General features: G+C 36.6%; 1 pseudogene; it reads left to right on the forward strand.

Annotated features, from left to right (window-relative positions):
- LOC108522528 (TSC22 domain family protein 3 pseudogene) overlaps positions 1–2,044 on the forward strand; it is a 5,416-nt pseudogene extending 3,372 nt beyond the window's left edge.
- The last annotated feature ends 8,308 nt before the right edge of the window (positions 2,045–10,352 follow it).

Here is a 10,352-nt window from a genome sequence, read left to right on the forward strand (position 1 = left end):
AAAAAAAAAAAAAAAAAAAAAAAAAGGACTAACATGTCAATACAGAGACAAAAAGTTCCCAGAAAACTTTCCCACTTGAAATGTTCATAAAGGGAATTTCCAGTTTCCAGTTAATCATGTAAAGAATGTGGAGGTCAACAGTCCTGTCCACACAACAACAACAAAAGCTGAACAAACTGAAAATCAACACCATATTATTGATTCATCAGAGAACTTAGGTCATAGGGCAAACCACTGTCCCCAAAATTGTAGAAGAAGATAAGCAGATAGAATAACAACTTATTGAAGCAGAAATGCACGCACAGAAATCCCCATGTTAACCAATCCAGAGTAGAAAAATCTAAACAATAATTAATACATTTCTGGAGGATATGTGTGAAAAAAGTTTGAGAGTTAAAAGCTCCAAGGTGGGGGTAGTCTTAGAGATGCTTTCACATTTTGTGAGTTTTACTGCCAAGAGATAATTAGGTTCTCACAGTGAACATCGGAGAAAAATGTCTTAGTTATTTCAGCAGGAGGAGAGGAAAAGCAGCCATTAGGCAATACTCTGAGAGCATTCAGTTTTTCACAAGGCCCACCCTCAAGAAAGACTATTTTGTCAAAGCTGTATCCACTGGGGCTTTACCAGAGGCTAACCAACCTGGAAGGAAAGTATTTAACTTCAGCAATATCTGGAGCCCCTGTATCACCTAGGTGGTGGAGGAATGATGAGAAGCAATTACAAAGGTCATAGCTCAGGGAAACAGGCTCACTAAAAGGCTGAGGTCAAACCATAGGGCAATATAATGATTCTCCTTCCACCCACATTCTAGCAATACATCAGTGAAGACCTATATGCCACAGTTATCCAGTATATCATGACTTCCTTCCAACAAAAAATCACAAAAGACCACACAATTTGAAGAGACAAAGCAAATGTAAGATCTGGATTCAGATATGACACAGGATTATCTGACAGAAAATTAAAAATAACTGATTTAATAAGCCAAATATTCTAATGAAAAAAGTGTCAACATGCAAGAACAGATGGATAATGTAAGCCATGAGATGGAAATTTTAAGAAAGAATACAAGGAATTGCTAGAAATCAAAAACACTGTAACAAAAAAGAAGAATACCTTTGATGGGTTAATTAGTAAACTGAACATGGCCCATGAAGGAAACAGTGAACTGGAAGATAATGTCAATAGAAATTTCACAAACTGAAATGCAAAGAACAAAAATACAGAAAAAAAAATAGAACAGAAATGTGAGATGACTACAAAAGGTATAACATATATGTAATGAGAATACTGGGAAAAGAAGAAAAAGAGAAAGGAACAGGAGAAATACTCGAAGCAATAATGACTGAGAATCTACTAGGATTAATGTCAGACACCAAACCACAGTTACAGGCATTTCAAAGCACACAGAGCAGTATAAACGTCAAAAAGTCTACACCTGCAAAAATTATATAAAGAAAATCAAAGACAGAAAAAATATTGAAAAAGATCACAAGAGACAAAAATATCTTAACTGGAAAGCAATAAAGATAAGAATTATATTGGACTTCTTTTTTTAAATTGCAGCCTGTGCCATCAGAACTAGCTGCTGCAGCCACATAGGTAGCCAGAATCAGAGGAAAGGTGGGCAGGGCTGGGTAGGGCTGGGTAGGGCTGTGCAGGGTGGGCAGGTTTCTGGCTGCCCACCATGCACTGCTTTGGAGAAGGCTGGAAGCTTCCCAGCCCAGAAGGAATTCCTAGCTAGTTTTAAAGTCAGTGCCTCCAGAGTCAGCATGGTGGCCGTAGACAACAAGATAGAGCAGGCCATGGATCCCTGGATCTGATGAAGAATCATCTAATGCATGCTGTGAGAGAAGAGGTGGAGATTCTGAAGGAGCAGATACTAGAGCTGGTGGAGATGAACTCCCAGCTGGAGTGCAAGAACACCCTCTTGAAAACCCTGGCAAGTCAGAGCAGCTGGAGAAGTTCCAGTCTGGTCTGAGCCCTAAAGAGCAAGCTGCGGAATCCCAAGTGCCTGAGACCCTTGGTGGTTCTGCAGTGTAAGTGGTTCTGTCCTCAGAGTGAGCAAAGACACTAAACTTGTTTTACCTAGTTATTTCCAGTTTGTTTTTGGCTCCCCAAGCATCATATCATGAGAAGTTTACACCTTGCATAGCTGGTGTCAAGAGACGTCCTAAGAACATGGCCAGGCCGGGCACAGTGGTTCACGCCAGTAATTCCAGCATTTTGGAAGGCTGAGGCAGGCAGATCACTTGAGGCAAGGAGTTCGAGACCAGCCTGGCCAAGTTGGTGAAACCCCATCTCTACTAAAAAAATACAAATATTAGCTGGGTGTAGTGGCTCACGCCTGTAATACTAACTACTCAGGAGGCTGAGGCACGAGAATTGCTTGAACCTGGTAGGTGGAGGCTGCAGTGAGCCGAGATTGTGCCGTTGCACTCCAGCCTGGGTGACAGAGTGAGACTCTGTCAAAAAAAAAAAAAAAGAAAAAGAAAAAGAAAAAAAGGAAAAGGGACATGGCCACCTGGGTCCACTCTAGTGACAGATCCCTGACAAAGAGCAGATCTCTGGAGGCTGAGTTGCATGGGGTCTAGTAACTCCAAGCCAGTGAGCCTCTAATGCTACTGCACCCTGGGGGCTCCCAGGGACTGGGCAACTTAGTTGCACCTGGCAAAGAGGAAGGGTAGTTTGAGATGTGACAACAGTTTTCTCCAGAAAGTATAAGGGGCCTATTTCTCATTCCATGGACGTCTTCAACAACTTCACCTGACAACAACTGTTCCTATGAATAAGTCACTTGTGTTTTAAGCAGAGGCAGCCTCCCTTTTCTCCTCTGCTTTGTGAAAGCAGAGGACACAGATGGGACAGATTGAGCCAAGTCAGCCTTCTGTTGGTTAATATGGTATAAAGCATGGTTTTGTACACAGTGCAGTGTGAGATTACAGCTTCAAGATGACTGCTTACAAAATTCTGCTTGGTTAGTATTGGCATAATTTTTCTTAAAGTCACAAATGCACACACACACACACACACACACACGTGCACACACACACACACACACATAGGGCTTGATCTGTGTCTTAGTGTAGTGATGTATACATACACTCATCCACCTACATGTCGAAGGGTCTAAACAGCTTTGGGAGTATTGACTGGTATCTTATCTCTTAAGGCTAAGTCTTTTGACTGTATTCATTTGCCATATTGATTCTGTTTCTCCTTTAGGTTAAGTAAAACTCGTAAGTAAAGGCAGGGAGGGTGCTAGCCTCTGAATGCAACCACAGATGCCTTACTGCTGCAATCCTTTCCCCAGCTGTCCACTGAAGACACATGAAGTCATTTGAATGCCAAACCCACCATTCACTGGTGCTGACTTCATAGAATGGGGTTAACAGATCAGTTTGCACTTCACAGTGTCATTTAAATTATGTTTAATTATTTTAAAATAAATAAATAATTATGTGGAAAACTTACGAGTGAAAAGAAGGAAGGTGTCCTACTGTGGATGAGGGATGGACAAGGGAATGGCTTTAATCCAATGGAGCCTGGGAGGTGTATGCAGGGAGCTTGTCTGTAGGGGAGTGATATGGTTTGGCTCTGTGTCCCTACCCAAATCTCACCTTGAATTGCAATAATCCCTGTGTCAAGGGCGGGACCAGGTGAAGATAACTGAATCACGGTAGTAGATTTCACTATGCTGTTCTCATGATAGTGAGTGAGTTCTCACAAGATCTGATGGTTTTATAAAGTGCTTCCCCCTCCACTTGGCATTCACTCTCTCTCCTGTTGCCCTGTAAAGAGATGACTTCCACCACGTTTGTAAGTTTCCTGAGGCATTTTCCCAGCCATGTGGAACTGTGAGTCAGTTAAAACCTCTCTTCTGTATAAATGATGAAGTCTCCGGTATTTCTTCATAGCAGCATGAGAAAGGACTGATACAGGGAGTGTGTGATAGTTTCTAACACCTTATCCTGATGTATGTTTCCAGGATTTGAATTTTGATTTTTCAAATGTAGCTTGAAATTTCAATAAACTTTCCTCTTTTTTTTCTAAAAAAAATAACTGTGCTAACAACAAGAAAGTACAATAAAATATGTAAAGTCTTTAAAACAACCCACCAACCTCGAATTATCCATCCAGCCAAATTAATTTTCAAAAGTGAAGGACAAATAAAGACTCTTCCAGATAAACAAAAACTGAGGCAATTGTTGCCAATAAGACTACCTGGCAAGAAAGCTTAAAAACAATTACTTAAAGATAAGGAAAATAACACAGGTCAGAAACGTGGATCTAAATAAAGAAAATGAGAACATTAGTAAATGAATAAATGAAGATAAAATAAAACATATTTCTTATTTTTAATAGTCTAACAAATAAGTTTGTTCAAAATAATAATAGCAGCAATGCATACAATTATTATAGCTATAGATAAGTTAAATGAATGACAGTTATTACAGAAGGAATGGGAGGGAGAAATTAGCAATACTTCATTAGAGGGTAATTGTACTGCTTCCAAAGTGGCATAGTGTTATTTGAAACTAGAGTTGCATTTATCGTAAATACATATTTTAATCTCTACAGCAACCAATAAGTAAAAGTAGTTTAAAGAAGAGTAAAGTATAAAAAAAGTATAATGTATACACTAAGAAAGGTGAGAAAAAATCATATCAAATCATCAATTAAGATTGAGGAGGCAGAATAAAATGAAAGATAAAATCAAAAGAAAGAAGGACAATGAATAGAAAACAGTAAACAATGTTGCAGATATTAACCAAATTATATCAGTAATCACCTTAAACATCAATGATTTAAATATACCAATTAAAAGACAAAGACTGTCAGAGTGGATTACAAAAGAAGACCCAACTGTGTGTTGTCTTAAAAAAAAAAAAAACTATTTTCAATATAAAGACATATCTAGATTAAAAGTAAAGGGATAAATAAAGTGAGTGGCTATACCAATTTCAAAGAGAGTAGACTTCAGAGCAAGAAAACATGTCAAGGACAAAGAGGACTGTTATCTAGTGATAAAAAAGTCAATTATTCAAGGAGACATAATATTTAATGAATGTGTCTAAAAACAGAGTGTTAATATAGATGTGGCAAAACTAATAGAAATGCAAGGAGAACGATACTATCTACTATTATATTGGAATACTTCAACACCCCTCTGTCAGAAATGAACAGATCCAGCCAGAAGAGTATCAGGAAAGATACAGTTGAACTTAACACTATCAATCAATTGAATCTAATAGACACTTATAGTATATTTTACCCAGCAACAGGAGAAAACACATTATCTTCAAGCTTACACGGATTCAGCAAGATAGACCTTATTCTAGGCCACAAAACACACTAAACCAAATTTAAAAGAATGTAAATTATACAACGTGTGCTCTCAGAGCACAATGGAAATAATTAGAAACCTACAACAGAAAGATAGCCGGAAAACCACAAAATACATAAAGATTAAGCGACACACTAATAAGTAAGACACACGGCTACCAAAAAATCTCAAGATAAATTTAAAACTACTTTGAACTAAATGAAAATGAAAATACAACTTATCAAAAATCATTTGATGCCACAAAACTAGTGCTTACAAGGAAATCTATAGCAGTGAATTAATATGAATTTATATATTAAAAGAAGAAAGATCTGAAATGAGTAATCTAAGCTTTCACCTCATGAAACTAGAAAAGAGCAAATTGAATCCAAAGTAAGCAAAAGAAATAATATAACACATATTTGAAATAAATCAATGAATTTGGAAACAGGAAATCATAGTAAAATCAATGAAACCAAGAGTTGTTTCTTTGAGAAGATCAATAAAATTTATAATACTCTAGCCATGCTAACTAAATATAAAAGAGAAGACACAAATGACTAATATCAAAAATAAAAGGGAAGCCATAATGAGTGAACATCAAAGTGGTAAAAAAGAAATAAACTATATGCCTACAAATTTTATAACATAGATGAAATAGACTAATTCCTTCCAAAAAAAAATTTTCTAAAACTCACACAAGAAGGAATAGATTATCTGAATACTCCTGTGTCTATTAAAAAAGCTTAATCAATAATTAAAAATCTTCAAATCAGAAAGCATTGTTCCCAAATGGGTTCGGTGGCGAATTCTATCAAATATTTAAAGAAGAAATAGCAAATTATCTGCAATCTCCTCTAGCAAATAAAAGCAGAGGAAACCTATCCTAACTTGTTCTATGAGGTCAGTATTACTTTAAAGCAAAACTAGATAAAGACTCTACAAGAAAACAAAACTAAAGACGAATATCTCTCATGAATATAGGTGTAAAAACCCTCAATAAAATATTAGCANAATACTCCTGTGTCTATTAAAAAAGCTTAATCAATAATTAAAAATCTTCAAATCAGAAAGCATTGTTCCCAAATGGGTTCGGTGGCGAATTCTATCAAATATTTAAAGAAGAAATAGCAAATTATCTGCAATCTCCTCTAGCAAATAAAAGCAGAGGAAACCTATCCTAACTTGTTCTATGAGGTCAGTATTACTTTAAAGCAAAACTAGATAAAGACTCTACAAGAAAACAAAACTAAAGACGAATATCTCTCATGAATATAGGTGTAAAAACCCTCAATAAAATATTAGCAAATTAAATGCAAAATGTACACAAATAATTATTAACTTTCAGGTATGCAACATTGGTTCAACATCCAAAAATGAATTAGTATATTCCATTACATCAATAGATCACAGAATATAAATCACCATATCATATCAACAGATGCAGAAAAAGCATTTGATAAAATCCAAAATCCATTAATAATAAAATATGTCAAAAAATTGTAATAGAGCAGGACTTCCTCCAACTGATAAAGAACATCTATAAAAAATATTCAATATTGTCAAGATATCAGTTTTTCTCAAATTGATCTACAGGTTCATTGCAATCCCAATCTACATCACGGGAAGTTATTTTGTGGTTATCAAAAAACTGATCCCAAAGTGTATATGTAGAAGTAAAAACCCTAGAATAGTCAACACAATATTAAGGAGAAGAAGAAAGTTGGACGACTGGCACTACTCAATTTCAAAACTTAAAATGAAACTATAGTAATTAAGGTAGTGTGGTACTGGCAATAGAATAGACGAATAGGTCAGTGCAACAGAGCAGAGAACCAGAAATAAACCCACAAAAATATAGTAAACAGATCTTTGACAAAGGAGCAAAGTACAATTTAGCAAAGATAGTTTATTTCAACAAATACTTCTGGAACCAGTAGATATACACATGAAAAAATTAATCTAGACACAGACTTTACACCCTACACAAAACTTGTGGAGACTGTGAAAAGGGGTATTGAGAAGAGAAAGATGAACAGGTGGAGTCCAGGGGACTTTTGGAGGAAAGTGATATATTTTGAATAATACTGTAATGGTGCATACTCGTCATTTACATTTGTACATTATAAAATGTACAACACAAAGAAGGAAATGTACTTTGGTTGATAATGATGTGTCAGTGTTCGATCATTGATTGTGACAAATGTAACATTTTGGTGCAAGATGATGGCAGGGAGGCTCTGTTTGCACTTTGCACTATCCACTCAATTTTGCTGAGCATATAAAACTGCTCCAAAATAAAGTCTTGAGCAGGTACAGTGGCTCACGCCTGTAATCCCAGTAGTTTAGGAGGCCGAGGCGGGTGGATCTCGAGGTCAGGAGTTCAAGACTAGCCTGGCCAAGATGGTGAAACCCGGTCTCTATTAACACTACAAAAAATACCAGGGTGTGGTGGCGGGTGCCTATAATCCCAGCTACTTGGGAGGCTGAGGCAGGGAACTGCTTGAACCCGGGAGGTGGAAGTTGCAGTGAGCCAAGATCGTGCCACTGCACTCCAGCATTGGAGACAGAGTGAGACTCCATCTCAAAAAATAAATAAATAAATAAATACATACATACATATAAATAAAGTCTTAATGTTTTTTAAAGGTCATAAGGAAAACTAGATGCTCTCTTGTGCCATCATGGATTGTGAAGCAAATAGGAAAGTTTCAACAGAATAAAAATAAGTATGGGCAAGTTCATGAGTGGCAGGAAAGCAATAAAAACAAGTTTGGGTAAAGTGCCTGATGCATGTTGTGATGGTGCGATTGTATAATTTGTACTTAGCCACCAAAATCAACTGACATACTTTGGATATTTGTCCCCACTATTTGTTGAAGTTTAAGAATCTAACTTCAAATTTCATGTTGAAATGTAATCCCCAATATCGGAGGTGGGGCCTTGTTGGAATTGACTGGATCATGGGGACAGATTTCTCATGGCTTGGTACTGTCTTGGAGACAATGAGTTGCAAGATCTGGTTGTTGAAAACTGCGGCACCCCGCCTCCACCTTGCACCTGTTTTCACCATGTGAAGTGCTTGCTCCTATTTCATCTTCCACCTTGAATAAAAGCTTCCTGAGGTCTCCCTAAAAACTGAGCAGAGGCCAGCACCATGCTTCTTGTAAGCATGTCATAAATTAAAATTCACTTATTTCTTATTTTTTAAAATTATATTCCCCCCCTCTAGAATGTAAAAACTACTATGTACAGCTGAGATCATGTGTATCTTGTTCAACATTCTATCCCCTAGGCCAAGCATAGTGCCTGAAAACATACGGGTACCTTAACAAATATACTTTATATAAGTAAGTGGACTGCAAATAGATCTTAAAATGATCAAATAGATCTTAAAATGCACCTCAATATCATCATATATTGAATGTCATGAAAATGAGATAAGATCTATAAACAGTTATGTGAAGAAAAATACATGTCATGTTGGTGTGGGGGAAGAGCTGAAGCAAATGTGAACTACCTAGCAGTCAAACTGAAACAGAGAGCTCACTGAAGTTGATGAATAATGTATCCAAACATTTTAAAGGTTATTTCAGTATTATTGGAGCCACAAGGAGGTCAACAAATTAACCAAAACAAATGTTCCCACATTTTTAATGAATGATTTTTTTGTCTTAATAGTAAATCAGTTTCAAGGCTATTTCAGCAACCAAAGTCTACAATTAAGACTTTAACAACCATGAAAACAAATAAGGATAAAACATGAGCCACAATCAGGACACTGCAGTCAACAGTAACAATACCCGAACCTCTTATATCCTTTGATTTTTTGAGGTAGGTTTGTCCCTTCTATTTAAATTTAAATATAATTTTAATATTAAGTCCTACCTATTTATCTTTGTTTTTGTTGCATTTGCTTTTGAGTTCTTGGTCATGAAGTCTTTGCCTAAGCCAATGCCTAGAAGGGTTTCTGCACAGCAGAGTAAACAGACAACCCACAGAGTGGGAGAAAATCTTCACAATGTATACATCCAACAAAGGACTAATATCCACAAACTACGAGGAACTCAAATCAACAAGAAAAAAAGCAAACAATGCCATGAAAAAGTCAGCTAAAGATATAAACAGACAATTCTCAAAAGAAGATATACAAATGGCCAAGAAACATATTTAAAAATACTCAGTATCACTTATGACCAGGGAAATGCAAATCAAAACCACAATGCGACACCACTTTACTCCTGCAAGAATGGCCATAATGAAAAAATTGAAAAATAATAGACATTGACATGGATGCAGTGAAAAGAGGACACTTCTACACTGCTGGTGGCAATGTAAACTAGTACAACCACTATGGAAAACAGTGTGGAGATTCCTCAAAGAACTAAAAATAGAACTACTATTTGATCCAGCAATCCCACTACTGAGTATCTACCCAGAGGAAAAGAAGTCATTATATGAAAAAGATACTTGCACATGCATATTTATAGAAGCACAATTTACAATTGCAAAAATATGGAACCAGCCCAAATGCCCATCAATCAACAAGTGGATAAAGATATTGTGTCACATACACACACACACACACACACATATATATGAATGTGTGTGTGTGTGTATATATATATATATACACATATGAATGTATATATGTATATGATGGAATACTACTCAGTCACAAAAAGAAATGAATTAATGACATTTGTGGCAACCTGGATAGAACTGGAGACTATTATTCTAAGTGAAGTAACTCAGGAATGGAAAAGTAAACATCTCATGTTCTCACTCGTAAGTGGGAGCTAAGCTATCAGAATGCAAAGGGATAAGAATGATACAATGAACTTTGGGGACTGGCGGCGGGGCGGGAGAAAGGACGGGAGAGGGGTGAGAGCTAAAAGGCTACAAATTGTGTTTAGTGTATACCTCCGGGGTAATGGCTGCAGCAAAATCTCACAAATCACCACTAAAGAACTTACTCATGTAACCAAATACCACCTGTTCCCCCAAAAACCCATGGAAACAAAA

The sequence above is a fragment of the Rhinopithecus bieti genome, unplaced genomic scaffold (genome assembly GCF_001698545.2).
Source record: "Rhinopithecus bieti isolate Rb0 unplaced genomic scaffold, ASM169854v2 scaffold_67015, whole genome shotgun sequence".
Classification (NCBI taxonomy): Eukaryota; Metazoa; Chordata; class Mammalia; order Primates; family Cercopithecidae; genus Rhinopithecus; species Rhinopithecus bieti.